The sequence below is a fragment of the Schistocerca nitens genome, chromosome 2 (assembly GCF_023898315.1).
Source record: "Schistocerca nitens isolate TAMUIC-IGC-003100 chromosome 2, iqSchNite1.1, whole genome shotgun sequence".
Lineage (NCBI taxonomy): Eukaryota > Metazoa > Arthropoda > Insecta > Orthoptera > Acrididae > Schistocerca > Schistocerca nitens.
The window spans coordinates 1,186,595,581-1,186,623,391 of record NC_064615.1 but is presented as its reverse complement, the minus strand read 5'-3'; positions in this window follow the sequence as shown (position 1 = coordinate 1,186,623,391).

The window sequence follows — 27,811 nt, the reverse complement described above, 5'->3', positions numbered from 1 at the left end:
CAGGAGTCGACGCGACAAGATGGCCGCCGGCCCGAAGCAGTGGCACCATGGTTGGGTGAGCTCTGTAGAGCTCGTGAGACATTAGTGAATCCATTGTCCGAGGGCGCGGCCTGTGGCAGCACGGCCGCGGGCGAAATGCTTGGTGCGAGTGCACTGTTTGTGTTGTCAGTGGTGGTCACACGGCGGCGCGCAGGAACCGAAGTTGCACGGTTTGAGGTGCTGCCCGCGAGGTGTGGGGTACGAGCCGTCAGTTCGGGAACACGTGACGCTCGTCGTGCATGCGCACTTGTGTCTGGCTGAGTGTCAAACGCTGCCGTGTTAGGAGGGTATGGCCCTGCGGAACTATCAGTACACGTTATGGCAGTCTTGATAGCAGAGCTGCGAGGGTTAGCGGGAGGTAAACACATGGAGACTCGATTGCTGGGATTTCAAGCAGATTCGGCGCACTTACTGACCTTGCTTTGTCCTTGTTATAGTGTCTGTAATTCCTTTGCTGCATCGGAGAGCTGGAGCTGTGTTTCGTGGAGCTGGAGGGAGAGCTCGAAGTTTTCCTTGCTTAGGCGAGCGACGTATTCAAGCTTGACAAGGTACTTGTGCGTGGTTTCTTGTAACGTCGTCGACAGAGACACACACGTATGGATGAGATGAGCCTGGACCGATGTGTCACGGGGCAGGGGTTGCTCAACGGAGCACGGGGGAAGTGAGTCTCGGAGGGACGGTGAAACACGGTGTTTTGCTCTAGGTCCGGTGAAACTTTGTGGTGTCGCAAGAAGTCAATGCCTAGTATAGGTTTGTCATTTTCGCACACTAAAAAAATCCACTCGAGTTTGCAGTTTGCGGAGAGTGAGACGACGTGGGAAGTTGAACCCGAGCATTGTAGTTTAGTTGAATTCACGGCTTGCAGTGAAGTATGATGAGGGCGGATGTTCGACGACGGTAATGATGTAGGCAGCAGTGAAACATCGGTGCCTGTGTCCACTAGGAAAAGGTATCCCGACGAAATATCTTTAATGTAGAGTCGTCCGCAATTATTTCCAGACGGAATGGAGCAATGGGGGATGCCTGTCATGTTGTGCGCAGGAGGAGGCACCCGGACCTACCTGCAATTGGCGTTTGGGAAGTAGCAGGGTGGTCTGCAGTTCCGTGCTGCCTCACCAAACTGTGTGTGGAAGTAACAGTACGAGTAGTGCAGTTGTATGTCCTGCGGAAACTTCGTTGCCAGTGGCAGTGGCCAATGTTCGGTGGCCACAGCAGGTTCAGTTGCAGGAGGGGGCGTGACTGTGGGCGGAGCTGGTGGCGTCCCAGTTGCTTGTTTACTGCTTCCCAGAGCGAGTGGAACGGTCGACACTGTACGGACCCGGCCGCGTCCAGCCGCAGAGTGATGAGCCTGAACCTGAGACTTCTCATGTAGGCAGTGGCTGGCGAAATAGAGCAGTGATGCATCGTGTAGCTTGTCAGCAATTGTCATTCTTTGCTCGGCATGTTCGGGACACCTTTGAGCCAGAGCAAAGCGAATGTGAGGAGATAGTTTATCTGACCAGATGGCGATGAGAGCTGTGTCAGAGAATAGATCGGCGCTGACCAGGGCACGTAGACGTCTCCAGAGCTGGGAAAGTTTGTCATTGCCTAGTTGCTCGACGTGGAGCACTTGCCGTATTGCTGCCTCAGTTGAGCACGCAAGCCGACGTAGAACTGTCTCTTTGGCTAGAGTGTACTGGTTAGATGAATCCGGGGCGTCGACCAGGTCAGTAATCGAGTCCTCCTGGTCACGCAGATGGGTGATGAGGCACAGAAACCCGGTCGACTCGGCGAGTTTGTAATGGTCGAACACTTCGTCCACAATTTTGAAGCAGGTTATTGCTCTATCGGGATTAAACGGCGGCAGTGTCGGTAAGTGTTGTATAATGTTCGGAAGAACAGGTTTAGTTGAGTTCGTCGGGGCACTACCTGAATCGAGCTGTTGTTGCTGTAGTGAGCCTCCAGGGGATGTGGCAACGACGGCTGTTCGGGTGGCAGTATGAAGGTGACACGTTGTGGCTGAGCACGATCCGTCACGGCACGGAAGGCCGACACGGGTGAGGCACCGAGATGTGCCGAGAACGGTAGCGGAAGCTCGACTGGAGCTGGCGCAGGGGCGGCAGGTGAGAAAAAGTTCAAAATTTGAGAATACGTGTTAGTCAGCAGAAAGCTCGACATATGATCAGAGCCGGGAAATGATGTCAAACATGGGATGGAATGTGTGAATGTTCACTGTTCATAGTCACTCCACTCAAAACGGTGTGCGGATAAGGTGAATGTCGTGGCACAAAACACTGAGGCGTAACAGAGGGACAGAGGTGGAGGTCAGGCACAGATAACAAGTTATTGTTCCTGTTGCAGGCCGAGGTACCGAATGGTTCAAATGGCTCTGAGCACTATGGGACTCAACATCTTAGGTCGTAAGTCCCCTAGAACTTAGAACTACTTAAACCTAACTAACCTAAGGACATCACACACACCCATGCCCGAGGCAGGATTTGAACCTGCGACCGTAGCAGTCCCGCGGTTCCGGGCTGCAGCGCCAGAACCGCTAGACCACCGCGGCCGGCCGAGGTATCGAAGGAGGAAGCCGTGTGCTGATGCTGAACCGAGGCAGGCACGGGCGTGGCTGGATGCTGAGGAGGTAGACCTGTGAACGTAGCCGTTCCGGCCACGTGACAGGTATCCGCGTGGTACTGCACGGATTGCGGCATGGCAAATCGTTGTCCTGGCAGTGGTAGGTTGTCCGACGAATCATTTGCAGAAATCGACAATGGTTGCACACTGCACGGAGATCCGGAAGAGGTAACTGCACAGTCAATGAGGAAGGGCACTTGTGGTGGGAACTGAGGTGTTTGATAGCCGGAGTCATGCACACTCCTAACCTCACTTATTGTTGCAGGCTCGAAAACATCCGGCGAAATCGGCGCAATCGTCAAGTGAGAGGCAACGTGCTGCAGTCCTGGCGGGTGTACATCGCCCCCGCAACACGATGCCTGTCGATCACAACATCCAGCATTAGGCACTGGGCCAAAGTATTGTTTGAATGCTGTGTCGATATAATACACGCGAAAATAACCGACGCGGAGGTCGCTAACACAGTAAAACGGCGAAAACGGAAGATGTTACAACTCGGGGTCACCAGTGAGGGGAGTGTTCGGGTTGGTTACACCAAACAACACCCACTTTGCAGTAGTTCATTTATTCACCTAAATGCATGCAAGGCTAACAAAGAACTGAACATGGCGGAACAGCCCAAAGACTATGCTCAGAGTCCAAAGACGATGCTCAGAGTCCAGAGACGAACACATCTCGATGCTGGTGTCGACCTCATCGGCGACACAACTGCATTCTCAACTAGCCATTCCGCAATTGCACCAATTCCATCTACGGCTTTTTTACTGTGGCATGTAGCAAATACGTTCCAACAGATTTCCACATTATGAAATGATTGAAATCGAGGTACAGCAGCAGTAATATATTTGTTTTTAAATTGTGAGGTAGGTCCATCTGACCAGACTGAAACTACCTTCACATTTTCAGGTATAATTGACAGTACCTTGCTAATGTAAGCAATTGCCGCACTCGAGCCGTGGCTTTATCCAGAGCACTAAATGACTTATATGGTGACAAACTTGCTTTACTAGGTTGCTGATCTTGCATCTTATGTTTTCTATCTCTCTCCCTGTTTTTAGCTTGTCTTTCTTCTAATAGCAGTCCTTGCTTATGTTGACTCAACTGTAGAAACTTTGCTTCTGCTGGCCTTTTTGAGCTTCTTTCAGGTGTTTCTTCTTAAATTATTCATATTTTCCTTCACTCTTTAATTTTTCCCTCCTCCTACTTTGTCTTTTTGCTGCTGCTAAGGGAATCCTCTTCTTCTAATCTTAAAATAATGCAACTGTGACACATTACGTGACTCACATTACACATTTAATTTTTTGTTTATATAATATTGGTTGAAACTGGGAAATTTTTAGTTGTGATATTAGTTACATGTTCACACTAAAAGTAAATTACTGAACAAGATAAAGTTATCTCTCTTGGTATAAAAACTTCGTTACATGAAAGTGACTCCTGTTACATGAAAATTCATGCTCTTGTATTATATTGTTTACCCAACCTATAATTTACCTACTTTAGTTTTATACTCTTTATGCAATACATTAGGGTATGTAACAGTAATATAAATAATGATATGCTAATTCTTACCTGCCTATTAGTTGAAATGAAGGTGCAAAATCTCCAATAACTCACACTCTCATCACATGAAAAACATATAGCACTATAAAAATGGCTACAAATTATGGCGGGAAAGCATTGCTGCCATACAGTAAAACGTCCAGCCTTTTCAAAAAATATATAAAAAGTACCAAATTTTAAACTTTTAAATTTTGTGTGTCGTACTTTATGTGGAATATCCCTTCAAATTATACGCACACTGTTCTTAAGGTAAATAGGTGTCCCAGTTGTCATGCCTGGAATGTATGTAATAACTTAAAACCTTTGCAATTGTCTTGTGCACACTTTCCATTCTCTTGTGGGTCTGCATACGAAATGGACTCATCCTTAACTTCCTTGTATTTCCTTGTATTTCATTAAATCCAAGACAAAATTCATACCTTGGTCTGTATGGTCTCAGGCACTCCAAACTATAATATCCTGCACTGCAGTACTAGCCAGTTGGTCTGGCATTGGTACCATTGTCACAAATCGAGAAAAATTACCTACGATTGTGAAACACACCTGTTTCCTGCAGGTGTTTTATTAAATGGCCCGAGGACATCCAGCTCTGATACAGAAAATGGACTGGACACCTCTGGTAACTGTTGCAACGGCACTTTGTGATGCATAAAGCCGGTCCTTTGCATGCATGGCAGACAGTCCTTAACATACTGCTTCCTGTTCCTCTACCAAAACAGTTCTGCTACATGTCTGTCTGTCACACATCGCCCACCATGACCTGACAACATACAGTCATGAGCTTGCTGAAAAATTTACCTTCTGGAACCACCACACATGGTCCATACCTCATCATTCTACACAACAAACTGTCATGCATAACAAAATGTGGCAGTGACTTAAATGCCTGGCACTTCTTATCCCTTGCCTGCACCTGGTGCCACTCTTCAACACTTCCATAGTGTTGTTACTATTGCTACCCCAGCTTAACAAATCCACATTTGCATGTGATCTCCCGGGCTTATGGGTTACCTTGTACTTAAAATCACTAAGCTTAACCGCCCTCTGAGATAATCTAGTAGGTGGTTCTTTCAAACCAAGCAACCATTTCAAAGTGAGTTGGTCTATCATTACCTTAAACTTTGTACAGAATACTCTGCAAATATGTAATACCATGAATTACTGCCAACATCTCTTTCTTCTTTGTTGAGTAGTTATGCTCTGCCTTGTTAACTGCCTTGAAGTGCAAACTACTGGATTTCCTCATCATCTGCCATCTGTCCCAAAACAAGCAACTGCCTCATTTGAAGCATGACATGAAATGATAAACTCTTTCTTGAAATCCAAAAAAGCCAATACTCGACCTGGAACTAATATTTCTTTCAATTTTTCAGATGCCTCCTGATATTCCTGTGAGCAATTTAATTTCATCCTCTTTTTCAGTGGCTTGTCCAAAGCTCCATCTATTTTCAGAAAGTCCTCCAAGAACCATCTATCATAATTACATAGTCCAATGAACGACTGTACCTGCCTAGTTGTTTGTGGTATCAGATAATTTGGAACTGCATCTGTAGGACTAGGATCAGTTTGTATGTCACACTCACTAATCATGTGCCCCAGGTAGTTTACTCGAGTTAGCGCAAAATGGTACTAGTACAGGTACTCTATCAAATGTGCCAATTGTAGTCCACTAAAGGCATCCTCCAAATGCATCACATGCTCCAGTAAATCCAATGAATAGACAATTATGTCACTGAGATAGACTAAACAATTTTTTGGCTTCAATCCTCTCAGCAAGCTATCTAACAATTGCTGAAAAGTTGCCGGTGCCTTCTTTAGTCCAAATAGAATGCGTTGGTAATAAAATGACCTGCTGGGATAGTAAACATTGTTTTCAGCCCATTTTCAGGTGCCACCTCCAATCGATGGTATCCACTCCAGAGTCAATAGTTGTAAAGAACTGACACTGAACCAGATTATTCAAAGTTTCCATGATGACTGGAATTGGATAAGCATCCAAAATGGTTTGTGCATTTAGCTATCTGTAGTCACAGGATGATCTGTATTTCCATGTTCAGTCCACTGATTTCTTTGGCACGACAATAATATTTGTGCTCCAGGGGCTACCACTCGCTTCTATTATACCGTCCTGTAGTTGTTGTTCAATAAATTCTTCTAGCAATGATGCAGAGGCTTTGGTATAGGGTATGGCTTGCTATTAATTTGTGCACTATCCTCTGTCAGTATGCAATGTTGCATCTGCGGGGCTGCCGGTAACCCTGTCTTCACAGAAAATAAATCACAATACCTCCCCTCTTGAACCATGGACCTTGCCGTTGGTGGGGAGGTTTGCGTGCCTCAGCGATACAGATAGCCGTACCGTAGGTGCAACCACAGTGGAGGGGTATCTTTTGAGATGCCAGACAAACGTGTGGTTCCTGAAGACGGGGGCCGGCCGAAGTGGCCGTGCGGTTAAAGGCGCTGCAGTCTGGAACCGCAAGACCGCTACGGTCGCAGGTTCGAATCCTGCCTCAAGCATGGATGTTTGTGATGTCCTTAGGTTAGTTAGGTTTAACTAGTTCTAAGTTCTAGGGGACTAATGACCTCAGCAGTTGAGTCCCATAGTGCTCAGAGCCATTTGAACCATTTTTTGAAGACGGGGAGCAGCCTTTTCAGTAGTTGCAGGGGCAACAGTCTGGATGATTGACTGATCTGGCCTTGTAACACTAACCAAAACAGCCTTACTGTGCTGGTACTGCGAACAGCTGAAAGCATGGGGATAATACAGCTGTAATTTTTCCCGAGGGCATGCAGCTTTACTGTATGGTTGAATGATGATGGCATCCTCATGGGTAAAATATTCCGGAGGTAAAATAGTCCCCCATTTGTATCTCTGGGCAGGGACTACTCAGGAGGACGTCGTTATCAGGAGAAAAAAAAAACTGGTGTTCTACGGATTGGAGTGTGGTATGTCAGATCCGTTAATCGGGCAGGTAGGTTAGAAAATTTAAAAATGGAAATGGATGGGTTAAAGTTAGATATAGTGGGAATTAGTGAAGTCAGTGGCAGGAGGACCAAAACTTCTGGTCAGGTGAATACAGTGCAATAAATACAAAATCAAATAGGGGTAATACAGGAGTAGGTTTAATAATGAATAAAAAAAATAGGAGTGCGGGTAAACTACTACAAACAGCATAGTGAATGCATTATTGAGGCCAAGATAGATACGAAGCCCATGCCTACCACAGTAATACATGTTTATATGCCAACTAACCTCGCAGATGACGAAGAGATTGATGAAATGTATGATGCGATAAAAGAAATTATTCAGATAGTGAAGGGAGATGAAAATAATTTAATACTCACGGGTGACTGGAATTCGATAGTAGGAAAGAGAAGAGAAGGAAATATAGTAGGTGAATATGGATTGGGGGTAATGAATGAAAGAGGAAGCTGCCTGGTAGAATTTTGCACAGAGCACAACTTAATCATAGCTAACACTTGGTTCAAGAATCATAAAAGAAGGTTGTATACATGAAAGAGGCCTGGAGATACTGACAGGTTTCAGATAGATTATATAATGGTAAGACAGAGATTTAGGAACCAGATTTTAAATTGTAAAACATTTCCAGGGGCAGATGTGGACTCTGACCACAATCTATTGGTTATGAACTGTAGATTAAAAATGAAGAAATTGCAAAAAGGTGGGAATTTAAGGAGCTGGGACCTGGATAAACTGACTAAACCAGAGGTTGTATGGAGTTTCAGTGAGAGCATTAGGGAATGATTGACAAGAATGGGGGAAAGAAATACAGTAGAAGAATAATAGGTAGCTTTGAGAGATGAAATAGTGAAGGCAGCAGAGGATCAAGAAGATAAGAAGATGAGAGCTGGTAGAAATCCTTGGGTAACAGAAGAAATATTGAATTTAATTGATGAAAGGAGTAAATATTTAAAAAATGCAGTAAATGAGGCAGGAAAAACGGAATAAAATGTCTCAAAAATGAGATCACCACCAGGAAGTGCAAAATGGCTAAGCAAGGATGGCTAGAGGACAAATGTAATGATGTAGAGGCCTATATTACTAGGGGTAAGATAGATACTGCCTACAGGAAAATTAGAGAGACCTTTGGAGAAAAGAGAACAACTTGTATGAATATCAAGAGCTCAGATGGAAACCCTGTTCTAAGGAAAGAAGGGAAAGCAGAAAGGTGGAAGGAGTATATCGAGGGTCTATACAAGGGCAATGTACTTGAGGATAATATTATGGAAATTGAAGAGGATGTAGATGAAGATGAAATGGGAGATATGATACAGCATGAAGAGTTTGACAGAGCACTGAAAGACCTGAGTCGAAACAAGGCCCCAGGAGCAGACTACATTCCATTAGAAACACTGATAGCCATGGGAGAGCCAGCCCTGACAAAACTCTACCATCTGGTGAGCAAGATGTATGAGACAGGCGAAATACCCTCAGATTTCAAGAAGAATGTAATAATTCCAATCCCAAAGAAAGCAGCTGTTGACAGATGTGAAAATTACTGAACTATCAATTTAATAAGTTACGGGTGCATAATACTAAAACGAATTCTTTACACATGAATGGAAAAACTGGCAGGAGCTGACCTCAGGGAAGATCAGTTTGGATTCCATAGAAATGTTGGAACACATGGGACAATACTGACCCTATGACTTATCTTAGAAGATAGATTAAGGAAAGGCAAACCTATGTTTCTAGCATTTGTAAACTTATAGAAAGCTTTTGACAATGTTGACTGGAATACTCTCTTTCAAATTCTGAAGGTGGCAGGAGTAAAATACACAGAGCAAAAGGCTATTAACAAGTTGTACAGAAACCAGATGGCAGTTATAAGAGTGGAGGGGCATGAAAGGGTGGGTTGGGAAGGGAGTGAGACAGGGTTGTAGCCTATCCATGATGTTAATCAGTGTGCATATAGAGCAAGCAGTATACGAAACATAAGGATAATTCGATGAAGAAATTAAAATCCATGGAGAAGAAATAGAAGCTTTGAGGTTCACTGATGACATTGTAAGTCTGTCAGAGACAGCAAAGGGCTAGGAAGCGCAACTTAATGAAATCAACAGTGTCTTGAGAGGAGAATATAAGATGAGCATCAACAAAAGCAAAACGAGGATAATGGAATATAGCCGAATTAAATCAAGGGATGCTGAGGGAATTAGATTAGGAAATGAGACACTTAAAGTAGTAAATGAGTTTTGCTATTTGGGGAGAAAAATAACCGATGATGGTCGAAGTAGAGAGGATATAAAATGTAGACTGGCAATGGCAACGAAAGAGGTTCTGAAGAACAGAAATTTGTTAACATGGAGTATAGATTTAAGTGTCAGGAAGTTGTTTCTGAAAGTATTTGTATGGAGTGAAATGTGGACAATAAATAGTTTAAACAAGAAGAGAATAGAAGCTTTCGAAATGTGGTGCTACAGAAGATTGCTGGAAATTAGGTGGGTAGATCACATAACTAACATGGAGAGCTGCTTCAAACCAGTCTCTGGACTGAAGACCACAACAACAACAACAAACCTCAACAAGTCGTTCTTTATAAACATTCGGTCACTACCCTTCAAATGACCTACCATCCCTCGTAACACTTCTGTATTGACGGTTTGCTTGTGGCTTTCCTCTAGGTTCAACCTATCAAAGTCCTTATCTTTCAAGACTTTGAGAGTGGCTGTCATTGCATCCTTTGACACAGTCATCTCCCCTCCACCACTAACAGGAATCATCTGTTCCACATTAACGTCACTCACATTTTCTAAACTCTTGCAGATAAAACAATGCGAGCTACCCAACTCTTCACTGCTTAGGAGCAACCCATTCGCTCGGCAAAATGGTATTCACTGAAACCCACACCATCTTTCCCATACCTTTTGGTATTTTATCCTGCTGATCGATCTTTACTGAAAATGTAATCAGTTTAGTTGGTCTCACCCCTACAATAGCTGAACCTTGCGCTATTGTCTCAGTTGAAACTGTTTCCCCCAGTTGAAATAAAGTCCCACTGAGATCCACAGCAAATTGCAAAAGATTAATCTTAGCATGTTATTTCTCTAGCCCAAGAACCACTCAATAACCTTCACCTGCTCACAGCGACACTCCATGCGTTTGCTGAACTTAGATTTCCCAACCAAAAATTCCAGTACTGCCACACCCAAAGATTCCACCCTATTATTGCAAACCCAGTCTCCTCTTTTCCATGAGGTCCAAGCTGAGAATGGACATATTTGCCCCTGTGTCCACCAAAAATCTCTGTTTCCTGCCACCCACTAAGCTACATTGCATTTGTGAACTAATTTGTGCCACGTTGCAGTTATTAGAACTGCCTTTTGACGGTTGAAACAGTCCCATCTGCGTTCAATAGTAGCTTCCCTTGCCTGTGCTTTCCATCCTTCCTACCTCTAGGCTCAACTGCCAGGTGACCCAGCATGCAAACATGTATAGCATTCTGGTTGCTTACAGTGCTTCCTCACATGTCCCTCCCGACCACATCTCTAACACTTGACTTCAGAAGTGAATACAAGGTGGTCCACCTTGTGCTTTGTGGTCATATACAGCTCTTCTAAAAGTGTTGCGATCGTAGGAGCTGATGAAGTCCTCTGGGTTCTCCATCCGTACCCTCCGTGACATTTTAGCTTGTATACTATGCAAAAACACATCCCCCACTATATTTTCTACCTCCTGTAACAGTGCCCTATTAGCTTCTCAGTTCTGGTTCTGTACGTATGTCTTTGCATTTAACTTAGAGATTCCACCTGAGAATTCTTCCACAGACTTGTTGTGCTGCAACAATGTACTTAAATTCTGTTGAATAATTGTACACTGTTCTGCTTTTAGTACCAGTGGCCCACTGTGGGAAAATATATATATATATATATATATATATATATATATATATATATATATATATATATATATATATATATATGAAGGAAAGATTCCACGTGGGAAAAAATATATCTAAAAACAAAGATGATGTGACTTACCAAACGAAAGTGCTGGCATGTCGATAGACACACAAACAGGGCGGAAGTACAGAGGCAAAGATGTTGTTGAATGACAGGTGAGGTATGAGTGGCGGCAATTTGAAATTAGCGGAGATTGAGGCCTGGCGGATAACGGGAAGAGAGAATATATTGAAGAGCAAGTTCCCATCTCCGGAGATCTGACAGGTTGGTGTTAGTGGGAAGTATCCAGATAACCCGGACGGTGTAACACTGTGCCAAGATGTGCTGGCCGTGCACCAAGGCATGTTTAGCCACAGGGTGATCCTCATTACCAACAAACACTGTCTGCCTGTGTCCATTCATGCGAATGGCCAGTTTGTTGCTGGTCATTCCCACATAGAATGCGTCACAGTGTAGGCAGGTCAGTTGGTAGATCACGTGGGTGCTTTCACACGTGGCTCTGCCTTTGATCGTGTACACCCTCCAGGTTACAGGACTGGAGTAGGTGGTGGTGGGAGGGTGCATGGGACAGGTTTTACACTGGGGGCGGTTACAAGGGTAGGAGCCATGGGGTAGGGAAGGTGGTTTGGGGATTTCATAGGGATGAACTAAGAGGTTACGAAGGTTAGGTGGACGGCGGAAAGACACTCTTGGTGGAGTGGGGAGGATTTCATGAAGGATGGATCTCATTTCACGGCAGGATTTGAGGAAGTCGTATCCCTGCTGGAGAGCCACATTCAGAGCCTGATCCAGTCCCGGAAAGTATCCTGTCACAGGTGGGGCACTTTTGTGGTTCTTCTGTGGGAGGTTCTGGGTTTGAGAGGATGAGGAAGTGGCTCTGGTTATTTGCTTCTGTACCAGGTCGGGAGGGTAGCTGCGGGATGCGAAAGCTTTTGTCAGGTTGTTGGTGTAATGCTTCAGGGATTCCGGACTGGAGCAGATTCGTTTGCCATGAAGACCTAGGCTGTAGGGAAGGGACTGTTTGATGTGGAATGGGTGGCAGCTGTCGTAATGGAGGTACTGTTGCTTGTTGGTGGGTTTGATGTGGACGGACGTGTGAAGCTGGCCATTGGACAGGTGGAGGTCAACATCAAGGAAAGTGGCGTGGAATTTGGAGTAGGACCAGGTGAATCTGATGGAACCAAAGGAGTTGAGGTTGGAGAGGAGATTCTGGAGTTCTTCTTCACTGTGAGTCCAGATCATGAAGATGTCATCAATAAATCTGTACCAAACTTTGGTTTGACAGGCCTGGGTAACCAAGAAGGCTTCCTCTAAGCGACCCATGAATAGGTTGGCGTACGAAGGGGCCATCCTGGTACCCATGGCTGTTCCCTTTAATTGTTGGTATGTCTGGTCTTCAAAAGTGAAGAAGTTGTGGGTCAGAATGAAGCTGGCTAAGGTAATGAGGAAAGAGGTTTTAGGTAGGGTGGCAGGTGATCGGCGTGAAAGGAAGTGCTCCATCGCAACGAGGCCCTGGACGTGCGGGATATTTGTGTATAAGGAAGTGGCATCAATGGTTACAAGGATGGTTTCTGGGGGTAACGGATTGGGTAAGGATTCCAGGCGTTCGAGAAAGTGGTTGGTGTCTTTGATGAAGGATGGGAGACTGCATGTAATGGGTTGAAGGAGTCTTCACTTTTGAAGACCAGACATACCAACAATTAAAGGGAACAGCCATGGGTACCAGGATGGCCCCTTCATATGCCAACCTATTCATGGGTCGCTTAGAGGAAGCCTTCTAGGTTACCCAGGCCTGCCAACCCAATGTTTGGTACTGATTTATTGATGACATCTTCATGATCTGGACTCACAGTGAAGAAGAACTCCAGAATTTCCTCTCCAAGCTCAACTGCTTTGGTTCCATTAGATTCACCTGGTCCTACTCCAAATCCCACGCCACTTTCCTTGATGTTGACCTCCACCTGTCCAATGGCCAGCTTCACACGTCCGTCCACATCAAACCCACCAACAAGCAACAGTACCTCCATTACGACAGCTGCCACCCATTCCACATCAAACGGTCCCTTCCCTACAGCCTAGGTCTTTGTGGCAAACGAATCTGCTCCAGTCCGGAATCCCTGAAGCATTACACCAACAACTTGACTACAGCCTTCGCATCCCGCAACTACCCTCCCAACCTGGTACAGAAGCAAATAATCAGAGCCACTTCCTTATCCCCTCAAACCCAGAACCTCCCACAGAAGAACCACAAAAGTGCCCCACTTGTGACAGGATACTTTCCGGGACTGGATCGGACTCTGAATGTGGCTCTCCAGCAGGGATACGACTTCCTCAAATCCTGCCGTGAAATGAGATCCATCCTTCATGAAATCCTCCCCACTCCACCAAGAGTGTCTTTCCGCCATCCACCTAACCTTCGTAATCTCTTAGTTCATCCCTATGAAATCCCCAAACCACCTTCCCTACCCTCTGGCTCCCACCCTTGTAACCGCCCCCGGTGTAAAACCTGTCCCATGCACCCTCCCACCACCACCTACTCCAGTCCTGTAACCCGGAAGGTGTACACAATCAAAGGCAGAGCCACGTGTGAAAGCACCCACGTGATTTACCAAGTGACCTGCCTACACTGTGACGCATTCTATGTGGGTATGACCAGCAACAAACTGTCCAATTTATATGAACGGACACAGGCAGACAGTGTTTGTTGGTAATGAGGATCACATGTCTTGGTGCACGGCCAGCACATCTTGGCACAGTGTTACACCATCCGGGTTATCTGGATACTTCCCACTAACACCAACCTATCCGAACTCCGGAGATGGGAACTTGCTCTTCAATATATCCTCTCTTCCCGTTATCCACCAGGCCTCAATCTCCGCTAATTTCAAGTTGCTGCCACTCATACCTCACCTGTCATTCAACAACATCTTTGCCTCTGCACTTCTGCCTCGACTGACATCTCTGCCCAAACTCTTTGTCTTTTAATATGTCTGCTTGTGTCTGTATATGTGTGGATGGATATGTGTGTGTGTGCGCGAGTGTATACCGGTCCTTTTTTCCCCCTAAGGTAAGTCTTTCCGCTCCCGGGATTGGAATGACTCCTTACCCTCTCCCTTAAAACCCACATCCTTTCGCCTTTCCCTCTCCTTCCCTATTTCCTGATGAGGCAACAGTTTGTTGCGAAAGCTTGAATTTTGTGTGTATGTTTGTGTGTCTATCGACGTGCCAGCGCTTTCGTGTGGTAAGTCACATCATCTTTGTTTTTAGATATATTTTTTCCCACGTGGAATGTTTCCTTCTATTATATTCATATCATTAATTTGAACCCAACAATTACGTTTGTTATTGTCACTGTTGCATTTCGAAATCTTTTCTGTCGTCTTATTTTCTCTTTTTGTTTTTGCCAGTAGTTTCACTTTGTATTCACCTTCTCCTTTTTACCGTAATCTACTATACAATTTTATCCCGCCTATATATACTCAACAATACGTCACCCACTTCCATACCATAAACAAAAAAAAATTTTTTTCCGCTTTCAACACTACCGCTGCTATAAAGTCCACCGTTTCTAGTCCACAAACAGTTCCTTTCACCTATTAAACAACCATTTCGTCTAGTTATGATAACTTTCGCTTTATTTCCATTTCCGTTTTTCGCACATCACTGATAATTTTTAGCCGATTCCCACGGGTTTTAACGTCATTATTTCTTCGCCAGACAATTGTTAGCCTCATTTTCATAATCTGCCACCACAAAACCACTCCTTTTAATACATTTACACGCAGTTTTTTCGAAATTTTCCCGAATTTCTCCATCCCTTAACGTGTTTTGGCGGCAACACAACCACCTAACCTTTGTGCACATCGTTGTCTACCAACCCAAGTTCACCACAGGATCAACATAGCCCAGCTTAAACCAACACTTTTTCGCCTTTTTTTCACAACAGATCTCCAGTTACTTTCTCCAGTTATTTTCATTTTCATCTCAACCTCATGTTACACTTTCCACTTTCTAATACCATGTCACCCTCACAACACCCCCACAACGACCCCATTAAGCGCAAACTTGCCTTCACCCTAGCCAGATTACGCTCGCAATTTTATTTTCTCAGGCTTGTCTGACATTTGGCATTACCCCCAAAGGCCTCACACTTAAAGTTCCCATCTCTGGCTGCAACCCTTCTTTCCATCAGTCCCTATACCAGTTCCAAACTGAACAATCCATTGCCCTCACCCACCTAATCCTTCACCTACACATCAACTCAGCCAATGAACACACCCGTCAACTCCTATCCTTAATAAAAGTCCTCAATCTTTCCTCTCCCACATCCACACCGGCTATTCAGAGCATCCTCCTACAGGCCAACCGCAAATTAGAACAGCATGCCACCCTTCACCTAAAAAAACTATCCAATCTCCTGGTTTCCCACCTCCGGAAAGGCAACTCACTCACCCTTCACAACCTTTCGAGCAAACCTCAACCACCTCTCATTGCACACAAACCCAGTCTCTCCCATCTACCCAATCTCCCACTTCCAGCTCCACTCCCTCCAAAACCTCAAAATTCCAATCAACACAATCTGGTACCACAACACTCTAATTCAGTAGTTAACCTTTCCTTCAAACCTCTCTCCCAATCCGAAACCTCTGTCCTATCCAATGGCCTCACCTTCAGCCCCACTCCCAGATTCAACCAAACAGCCCTCGTCAAAGATTTACTGTCCTACACTCGTACTCTCTGCTGGAAGTATCACTTTGCCACGAAGAAAAATGATCCTAATCCTACCCCTAATGATCCAACTCCCCAAGACACTATCCAAATTGAGCCCTGCCTGGAACAGTTCCGTCCTCCGTCACAGCGGGACCCACCTCCTCTTCTTCAAAATCACCCTCTCCAAACCTCCCAGGAATTTATGACTTCCAGCCTTGCCTCTCAATCCTTCTTAAAAAACCTTAATCCTACTCCCAACATCACCACTGCTGAAGCCCAGGCTATCTGTGATCTGAAGGCTGACCGGTCCATCGTCATTCTTCTGGCGGACAAGGGTTCCACGACCGTGGTACTTGATCGTTGGGAGTATGTGGCTGAGGGACTGCGTCAGCTTTCAGACAACACCACATACAAAGTTTGCCAAGGTAATCCCATTCCTGATGTCCAGGCGGAGCTTCAAGGAATCCTCAGAACCTTAGGCCCCCTACAAAACCTTTCACCTGACTCCATCAACCTCCTGACCCCACCGACACCCCGCACCCCTACCTTCTACCTTCTTCCTAAAATTCACAAACCCAATCATCCCGGCCGTCCCATTGTAGCTGGTTACCAAGCCCCCACAGAACATACCTCTGCCTACGTAGATCAACACTTTCAACCCATTACATGCAGTCTCCCATCCTTCATCAAAGACACCAACCACTTTCTCGAACGCCTGGAATCCTTACCCAATCCGTTACCCCCAGAAACCATCCTTGTAACCATTGATGCCACTTCCTTATACACAAATATCCCGCACGTCCAGGGCCTCGCTGTGATGGAGCACTTCCTTTCACGCCGATCACCTGCCACCCTACCTAAAACCTCTTTCCTCATTACCTTAGCCAGCTTCATCCTGACCCACAACTTCTAACTTCTTCACTTTTGAAGACCAGACATACCAACAATTAAAGGGCCCCTTCGTACGCCAACCTATTCATGGGTTGCTTAGAGGAAGCCTTCTTGGTTACCCAGGCCTGCCAACCCAAAGTTTGGTACAGATTTATTGATGACATCTTCATGATCTGGACTCACAGTGAAGAAGAACTCCAGAATTTCCTCTCCTTTGGTTCCATCAGATTCACCTGGTCCTACTCCAAATCCCACGCCACTTTCCTTGATGTCGACCTCCACCTGTCCAATGGCCAGCTTCACACGTCCGTCCACATCAAACCCACCAACAAGCAACAGTACCTCCATTACGACAGCTGCCACCCATTCCACATCAAACGGTCCCTTCCCTACAGCCTAGGTCTTTGTGGCAAACGAATCTGCTCCAGTCCGGAATCCCTGAAGCATTACACCAACAACCTGACAACAGCTTTCGCATCCCGCAACTACCCTCCCGACCTGGTACAGAAGCAAATACCAGAGCCACTTCCTCATCCTCTCAAACCCAGAACCTCCCACAGAAGAACCACAAAAGTGCCCCACTTGTGACAGGATACTTTCCGGGACTGGATCAGACTCTGAATGTGACTCTCCAGCAGGGATACGACTTCCTCAAATCCTGCCCTGAAATGAGATCCATCCTTCATGAAATCCTCCCCACTCCAACAAGAGTGTCTTTCCGCCGTCCACCTAACCTTCGTAACCTCTTAGTTCATCCCTATGAAATCCCCAAACCACCTTCCCTACCCTCTGGCTCCTACCCTTGTAACCACCCCCGGTGTAAAACCTGTCCCATGCACCCTCCGACCACCACCTACTCCAGTCCTGTAACCCGGAGGGTGTACACGATCAAAGGCAGAGCCACGTGTGAAAGCACCCACGTGATCTACCAACTGACCTGACTACACTGTGACGCATTCTATGTGGGAATGGCCAGCAACAAACTGTCCATTCGCATGAATGGACACAGGCAGACAGTGTTTGTTGGTAATGAGGATCACCCTGTGGCTAAACATGCCTTGGTGCACGGCCAGCACATCTTGGCACAGTGTTACACCATCCGGGTTATCTGGATACTTCCCACTAACACCAACCTGTCAGAACTCCAGAGATGGGAACTTGCCCTTCAGTATATCCTCTCTGCTCGTTATCCGTCAGGCCTCAACTTCCGCTAATTTCACGTTGCCGCTGCTCATAGCTCACCTGTCTTTCAACAACATCTTTGCCTCTGTACTTCTGCCTCGACTGACATCTCTGCCGAATCTCTTTGCCTTTACAAATGTCTGCTTGTGTCTGTGTATGTGTGGTTGGATATGGGTGTGTGTGCGAGTGTATACCTGTCCTTTTTTCCCCCTAAGGTAAGTCTTTCCGCTCCCGGGATTGGAATGACTCCCTACCCTCTCCCTTAAAACCCACATCCTTTCGTCTTTCCCTCTCCTTCGCTCTTTCCTGATGAAGCAACCGATGGTTGTGAAAGCTAGAATTTTGTGTGTATGATTGTGTTTGTTTGTGTGTCTATCGACCTGCCAGCGCTTTAGTATGTAAGTCACATCATCTTTGTTTTTTTTTTTTTATATCAGGAATATGAAAGTACAAAACTACATATAAAACTAACAGAATGTCAATATTTAGTTTCCTAATCCATGTATGAATAGGCAGTTAGACCAGATATTGGATTTCCTGGCTACATAAATGCAGGCAAGTCAAAACCCGAGCACAGATTAATCAGTGCGACTACTGCAGGATTGTACAGAACGGAAGGCACTCTCAATCCAGATTTACTTTCCCGTGACTCTGATTGTGGCCGTTCGTGACTCCTTCACGAGCCTCTAACTCATGTTTAAGTTCGAAATTTCTCTCCTTCTTGCTCTTAAACTGTTCTGTTAATACTTGCAACTCCTGAGTTAAAGCAGCAACTGCATATGAGATAGTAGGATGTGTTTCCACCACTTTGTGTGCCCTTCTTCCATCTTCATTCAACTGATTTTTATTCATGAAAAGACAAAACACAAATTCACATTTAAGCCTACACAAAAAATGTTTTTATAAACACAAATTAATTCCTCCTCTACAGAACAAACAGCTGCTACAAGTCCGGTAAAAGACAGTTTGTGCCCAGACAAATTGCAAAATGAACACCTCACTGGCACTAAATTATCACGTCTTCCGTCACTGTTAAACAAAAGTAAGTCCCCAGGTTCCTGTTGCTTCACAAAAGTAACTGTAAACATCTTGTAACCTAGCTCACACAGCTAACAATGAGAGCAAACAAAAAATAACATAAATAAAACTTACATTCACTACACGACATAGTGGTAAGCTTGTACCACCCAACCTACATCAAATGCTACTGCCTCACTCACCACACACCAAAACCAACTCTGTCAATAAAACGTAGTGCCGGATGTGGACAAACAGTTTCCGACACGATGTATTGTGTCGTAAAGCAGAATGACTGCTTCCTGATGCCAAATTGTGACAATCTCTGGGTCTCGGGGGTTGTAATATGTAAGAATGACTGGGAGTTACGGTTTGGCAGAGAGGGGTGGCTCACACTGAAGTGTGCAGAGAAACAGTGGCAAATGTGTCACCGAATCCTGGTACCGAAGGTAGATGGCAGGCCTTTCGCCGATGCCAGTAACGGTGCCGCACGGCACGCACGCACGGAACGGCGTCAGTGCCGATGCTGGAATCTGCCGCTTCAGCACCCAATCACCCGGCCTCGCAGACGTAGTGCTCCTACTCACACCACAGCTAAGCGGTTGCCATGTGTGTCAACTGTGAAAGTAGCCTGTGACATCGCCGACTGCTCCCTCGAGTGCAATTCGTAAACTGCACAAAGGGCGCCAAAGGTAAACAGCTGCCCACCGTCACTGTAGTGAGCCTCAGCAGCTCCGGCCTCAGACATCGGCTGCAGACAGCACTGCACTCAGGGAGGCCGTGAGTTCACACCCTGCCCCTGTCCCTGCCCCTGTGGACAGCAGCTGGCAGTCTGCCAGACGATGTCACCCCAAAGTGCAGGCAGCAGCCCTCTCGCTGCTCACGCCGGTGCAGCACCGAGGTGGTGCCCACCCTGCCACAGCTGTGTTGCGTCCGTGCAGTGGAGGTCGGAGGTAGTTTTAGTGGGTTGGTTGGCCGCCAGTTTTATCACCAGAAGGTCGTCACGGTTGGCCTGCAAGTTAAACAATCGTCGTTCTCTCTGGTTCGAGATGTGGATGGAATGGCAACACGACTGTCTGATTTGACCCTCCGGGTTCGCTTATTATTATGTCTTTTCCCTATGTCTCTGACATAGTTCCTCTAGCGTGGACAAGTGGAGTTGTTTTGTTTGTTTTGTTTTAGGGTGCAAAAACAACGAGGGTCATATATGCCCACATCAGAATTGTAGAACACAAAGACAAAGAAGAGCTAAAAAGAACTACACATTAATCCAAATTGGTAGAAGAGAATACAGCTAAAAACAGCGACATGGAGAAGGTGTATAAAATACGACCTAGGGAAACAGAGGTCACTAAATAGAAATGAAATGGCCTTCCCCATATTGCTACAACGGATAACAAGTAAAACGTGGTCGACAACCTGCACATCGTTTGCTAAAATGGCCGATAACTCGAACGCCAAACACAAACAAGAATGTAAGTGGTTAAAAAAAAGGGTGTTCTGTCAGGCAATGACGTGCTGTCAAAGGTTGAGCACAATGATGATTGCTGAAAAGACAGTGCCAGATAGGCAACCTAGCTAAAATAATCTCCTCACAGTGAGAGTGTTGAGAGGATGTCATCTGAGCCACTGGGAGAGGCGTAATAATCTGGAGCTCGTTCCCACGAAGGGAGGACCGGTGGTGATGCCGAAGTGACACCACCTGCTGACAGATGGCAACACAGAGATCGTCGAAGGTAATGTAAGGACCGGCGGGCCGAGGTACGACGACTGCAGCCTCGGCAGAGCATCGGCAGCCTCGTTTCCTGTCAGACTGACGTGATCGGGAACCCACATAAACATCACAGTATCTCCATCGAGAGTGGGCAAGTGACAGCATTCCTGAACGCGTTGCACTATGGGATGGATGGTATACAGCACACAGAGGCTTTGAAGGGCACTGAGAGAGTCAGAGCAGATGACGAAATTGAGAAGCCTGTGTTTCCAGATATACTACGTGACCTGATACAGGGTGAAGAGTTCTGCAGTAAATATTGAGCAGTGTTCCGGAAGCTGATACCAAAAAATGTCGGTGCCAATGATAAAGGCACACGCGACACCACGATCAGTCCGAGAGCCGTCAGTGTACACGAGGGTACTATCGAAAAGTTCTGTGTGGAGGTAGTGAAACTGAAGGCGATAGAGTGAGCCTGTGGTAGTGTCCCTAGGAAGCGAATGAAGACCGAGGTGAACGTGGGCCACTGCATCAAGCCGAGGCTTTACACTCACCGAGGAAGTTGCAGGTAGTGTGAGTTAAGCTGCCGGAGCAAGGGCCAAAAGTGAACTCCAAGAGGCAGCAGAGAAGAGGGACACAACCCATACTGGTGATCAAAGGAGTCATCAAAGAAGGAGGCACAGGATGGGTGGCGATGCATGGCAGACAAACAGCATGCATATTTGCTGAGGAGAATGTCACGGTGGTAGGACACTGGTAATTTGGCAGCTTCTGCATACAGACTCTCAACCGGAATAGTGTAAAAGGCACCAGTCGCTATACAGATGCCACAATGATGGATAGTTTTGAGATGGCTTAAGAGGGACGGACATGCAGATGCATAAACGAAACACCCGTAGTATAGTTTCAAATGGACAAGGGACCAGTACAAACAGAGGAGAGTGGTTCAGTCTGCTCCCCAGGAAGTACAACTGGGCACACATGGGACATTGAGGGACCACATACAGTGGGATACCAGATCAGATACGTGGGAGGACCAAGAAAGTTTCCTGTTGAACACGAGCTCCAGGAATTTTGTAGTTTCGGTGCATGGAAAAGCAACAGGCCGAGATGTAAAAATGGTAGAAAAAACTAATTGTGCCACCAGAAATTCATACAAATCGTTTTGTCAGTGGTAAAACCAAAGCCATTGTCTATGCTCCATGAGTAAAGACAATTGGCTGAAGATGATGCTCAATGAGGCAGGTCTGTGGAGAACTGCAATAGATGGCAAAATTATCAAAGAAAAGGGAGCCGGAGATGCTCGGTGGGAGACAGGCGACTGCAAAGAAGACGAAGCTCGGGACAGAACCCCGATACACACTGGATAAAGGTGTCCGAGAAGGCAGAACCCGTACTTACCTTGAAAACTCGGTCTTTCAAAAATTCCTGAAGGAAACGGGGCAGGCGGCCACGGAAGCCCCACGTGTAGAGAATACAGAGAATACCAGTCCTGCAGCAAGTATCGTAAGCTTTCTCAAAACCGAGAAACATGGCGACAGTTTGGGATTTCCACAGAAAACCATTTGTGACACGGGTGGACATTATAACGAGATGGTCAGCTGCAGACTGGCACACTCGAAATCCACACTGTGCAGTGGTTAGAGAATTTCGAGACTTGAGCCACCATACCAGCTGGACATGAATCGTACATTCCATTACATTGCAAATGCAGCTGGTGAGAGAAGGAAGGTGTTTTCCCTTACCGGGCTTAGGTATGGGTGTGACAGTGGCTTCTTGCCAGTGTCTGGGAAATGTGCCCCCTGCCCAAATGTGGTACGTATGAAGCAGAAAATGCTTCCCGCAAGAGAAAGGTGCTGCAACACCTGAATGTGAACCTCATCTGGTAATGGGGTGGAGGAATGGGAATGAAACGAGAGCACGATCTAGCTCCCTCATAGTGAAGGCAGCATTACAGCACTCACGATTCTGAGACGGGAAGGGTACTGCCCGAGACTCCTCCGCTCGTTTCCGACGGACGGAGGCGGGTCGATAGTGGGAGGAGCTCAAAATCTCTGCAAAATAGTGGCCCGAGTTGCTGGACATATCAGTAGGGTCCACAATGACATCATCTGGTACTGTCAGACCGGAAATTGGCGAACGGATACGGTCTCGGAGAGCTGTCAAAGGTTGACCCACACGACAGAAGAGGGTGCAGAACTGTTAAAAGAACTAGTGAATGAAATCCAGCAAGCTTTTGGCTATTCTGAAGAATGTGACGACACTATGCACACAACTGTTTATAAGGAGTGCAGTTTGCCATCGTGGGATGACAGTTAAAAACACGGAGAGCACCTCTCCGTGTACAAATTGCATTGCGGTACGTCTCTGTCCACCGAGCGACTGGGACACGGTGTGGTAAAGAGCAAGTGTGAGGACTGGAATGTTCTGTGGCAGTAAGGATAACGTCTGTAAGGTATTCTACCCAATCGTCACAAACGGAGAAATGTTTGTCGAAAGTTGCTGGGAAGGAGTAAAGCCTCCAGTCGGCCTTAGTAAGACGCCAGACAAGTGGAGTGCTCTTAAATAATTACACCAGTGTTCCTCAGCCCATTTCGGCCCCTACTGACAGGTCACTGGACACTGTTGTAACTGCAATGTACGGGTTCTCTGCAGGGTGTCAGTGCCCTGGGCTGCCCCGATTATTTCACACTCGTATACAGTGCCCGCCAGGCTGTGCCTTCTCACCTGAGAGTGGTGTTGTAAACCTGCCTCACAGAATTGTTTGCTAAATATCAACATCGCCTGTGAAATTTACAAAAATTCCGCAAATCCACACCTGTACTTACCTGTGGTGCAGCAGAAGTCTTCGTCCGAGGACAGTCAAATGAAAACTAGACATGCAGAAAAAAAATATACAAGTCAGCTGTTTATAATTTGGAAAGTAATCACCATAACTGTTAGTATGTTTATTCCATTTTGAAAGGAAAGATGGTCAATGCCTCCATGGAAAAATTTTAGTGGATACCTATGGAGCCATTACTGTACCTGTGTTTGTACATCTCCACTCACACATTGCCAAGGTTGTTTTGACTACACTGCAGAAGTTTTACTGGGAAGCCCTTACACATCCTTCATATGGTCCCAATCTCTCCCTGTGTTATTTCTGTATTTTGGAGCCCTGAAGAAAGACATTTGTAGTGCTCTATTTGCTTCGGATGTAGAGGTACGTGCCCGGGTACAATCATCCGTGAAGGCATTGATTGTTTTGTACTAGCAGATATGGTGATAAATCTTGAAACAATAAACAGCTGACTTACTTTCTTCCCATCTGTTTCATATTCATTTGACTTGTTCTTATACAAGCTGTGATCAAAAAGTAACAGGAATTTTTTATTTTTGCAGGCTTTATACATCCAATCTTTTTTTAAGAAAAATTATCTGGTTTGTACACACATTCCTGGTGTATGTTTGCAGTTACAGCCATTTTGAATATTTACTTTATTGTTGACAGTTGAAAAGGTTGTGTTTTGAGTGCCAGATGAATTTTTACTTTGGAAAAAGCTGGATCAAACAATTTGCATAAAATTTTGTTTTAAAAATGGAATAAAATGCAGCACCTCATTCAAAATGTTGAGTGTGGCTTTTAGTAAATCTGCTACGAGTAAGAAAAGATTTTACAAGTGGTATAAATGTTTCAAAGATGGTCAACAAGATGTTGAAGAAGATGAATGCCCTAGCATATCAATTACTGATAACAGTGTAGAAGTAGTAATGAAGATGATTCGGGAAAATGACCGGATCATCATCAGAGAGATTGTTGATGATGTTAGCACATTGATTGGTGCATGCCAAGCAATTTTTTGAGATGTTTTGGGCATCAAATGTGTAGCAGCGGAGTTTGTTCCAAAATTGTTGAATTTCAGCAAAAAATGATATCATGTAGACATCGCACACGAATTTCTGAATGAAGTTGATAACTATCCAAAACATCTAAACAAGGTGATGAAACATGAAAAAATGGGTATGATGTTGGAACCGAGGCTCAGTCGTCCCAATGGAAACTGTCTGAAGAGACATGGCCAAAAAAAATTCAACAAGTTTGATCATATGTGATGAGGGAAACCCCATTTGGAAATTGCATCAAGATAATGCTCCTGCGCACACCTCAGCACTTCCTCATTTTTTTAAAATCATTATTTGCCTCAGCCACTGTATTTGCTGGACATGGCCACCTCCGACTCATTTCTATTGCCAACGCTGAAGAGAACCATGAAAGGATGTCATTTTGCTACCACCGATGAGAAAAAAAAAACAGAACTAATGAAGGAGTTGTGCATCATAACAGAAAGTGAGTTGCAGAAGTGCTTCCAAGACTGGAAAAAGCACTGGCACAAGTGTATTGTACCTGAGGGGGATTACTTTAAAGAGGTCAAAGTTAATGTTAATGAATAAACAAAGATTGTTTATGCAAAAAAAATCACCCTTAATTTTCGATCACACCTCATGCACTTGAGTACTGATGGTGATGGCTGAAACATGTAACTCCATAATTTGTATGAAGACATTCCTTTTTGATGTTCTGATGATGGGCTCTGCCCAAAATGTGTTAACAGATAAGAATTTTTGGACAGCAAGTGATCAGTTAGTTTGGAAAACTGTTCGGCAGTGGCATAAGTCTCCTCAAATTTTCGATTAATGGATAAGAAGCTTGCTCAATAAGAAAAATGAGCTTCTCATATCAGTACAGGTCACTTAAAAATCTAAAGGTATTTCTACAGCATGCTCTGTATAACACAATATCATTTGGGAGTCACAGGAATCAAACAGATGTATCTAGATGAATGCAAGTTGGTATCACATTACCGGTACCGTAAGAGTAATATGAGGAAAGTGGGAGAGTTTGTACACACAAGAAGTTGAATGAAGCAGGCCTCTGTAAAGACTACACTTAACAGCTATTTGGGTGCTGTACTTCAGCACTGTACTTGAAAACTAGTAAGATAGTGATTCTGACAGTCTAAAGCCCCACTAGGAAAGTGTTTAACTTATTAAGCAATAACAGGAAGTATTAATAAGACTTTTAGTTACCACTGGGACCCACATTACTTGAACTTAGTACAAAAAGTGGAGTGGGAACATCAATTTCCAGCTTTCTCTCTACCATAGTCATCTTGTAGTGAGGTTTCAAACATCTGCTGAGTGACCTCCAAGCTGATTGTACCAGACATACAGCACATCTTGTAAAACTTAACAGAACTTCCTATGACATCTGCCTGCAACGCTGATGAAAGTTTTTACAAAATTGGGGATGGGCATATGGGGGACCACTGGTTAACCTGACTCTGAATGATCCAACAGAATCTTCTGAAATGTGGCACTACAGAAAATTGGTGGTACATTGATTGAATAACTAATGAAGAGACAGTAAACAAAATTGGAGAAAAAAGAAACTTACGGCACAGCCAGACCAAAAGAAGGGATCAGTTGATAAGAAACAGCCCGAAACCACAGCCGTGTACTTCAGACTGCGAGCCCACGGCAGGCTTCCACACGCTGCTTGTTGGCCCACCAGTCTGCCTCAGCCAGACGAGTCCGTCAGGACGAGGTGGCTTACAGCCTGCAAGCTATGGACGCGACGCACACCACCTGTGATCTTTGGACACACACAACCTGTGATCTCTGTGCCTACACTGAAGCACTTGTGTCACCTATAGCTCGGTAGATCGTACTCGTGTAATTCTTTTGAATGTTTAGCCTAACCTTAGCCAAAAGAGGTATTTCAGTCACATGTACCCCTGCCCAATACGTGGTGATTCATATTAACAATTAAAAACCTCTGAAATGGGGTATATAACACTGAGACCAGTACTTTAATAAGATACCAGGGTCACAAATATTGGGAAATACTTCAAAATTGGATGACAGATGTCGAACACAAGAGGGCACCAGATGAAGTACCTTGCTGCGCACACAGCACTTGAGCCTATTGGTCCATCACAAAGTATTCACATCAGTGTGGCTCTGGGTCTACATCTGCTGCTTCAGCACATGGAGCTCAGGTTTAGAGTCTGCCATAGTATTGTTTTCATCAAATTAGACAGGGCACATTTGCACTGAGGTAATATTTGTTGTTTATTATTTACCAGTTTTGTTGTCTCCGCTATTATGAAGGAAAACAAAAAAACCTTCCATCTTGTTGTCTCTGCTACTGCAAACTACAGGACCACAAAAACCTACCATCTTGTTGCCTATGCTACTGCAAAGTACAGCACAAGAAAAACCTACTGTCACAGCATACACTGTGAGTAGCATCATTAGCAGTGAATGACCTACTAAGTAATGTCTGTAAACAAAAAAAAAGATGGCACAAAAGGAAAGAAACACAAAATAAGAACAGCTTTTACTTGCTTATAGTGAGGACATTAATTTTGTAACTTCTACATTTACAACATATCACATTTATATAAGGTGTTCCACATTGACACCATTTCCTCAAATACACTATGTGATCAAAAGTATCCGGACACCCACAAAAACATATGTTTTTCATATTAGGTGCATTGTACTGCCACCTACTGCCAGGTACTTCGTATCAGTGACCTCAACAGCCATTAGACATTGTGAGAGAGCAGAATGGGGCACTCCGCGGAACTCACAGACTTTGTATGTGGTCAGGTGATTGGGTGTCACTTGTGTCGTGCATCTGTACTTGAGATTTCCACACTCCTAAGCATCCCTAGGTACACTGTTTCCAATGTGATAGTGCAGTGGAAATGTGAAGGGTCACTTATAGCATAAAAGCGTACTGGCCGACCTCGTCTGCTGACCGATAGAGACTGCCGACAGTTGGAGAGGCTCGTAATGTATAATAGGCAGACATCTATCCAGACCGTCACACAGGAATTCCAAAATGCATCAGGATCCACTGCAAGTACTATGACAGTTAGGCAGGAAGTGAGAAACTTGGATTTCATGGTTGAGTGGCGGCTCATAAGCCACACATCACGCTGGTAAATGCAAAACGACACCTCACTTGGTGTAAAGAGTGTAAACGTTGGATGACTGAACAGTGGAAAAACATGTGGAGTGACAAATCACGGTACACACTGTTGGGATCCGATGGCAGGGTGTGGGTATGGCAAATGTCCGGTGACCATCGTCTGCCAGTGTGTG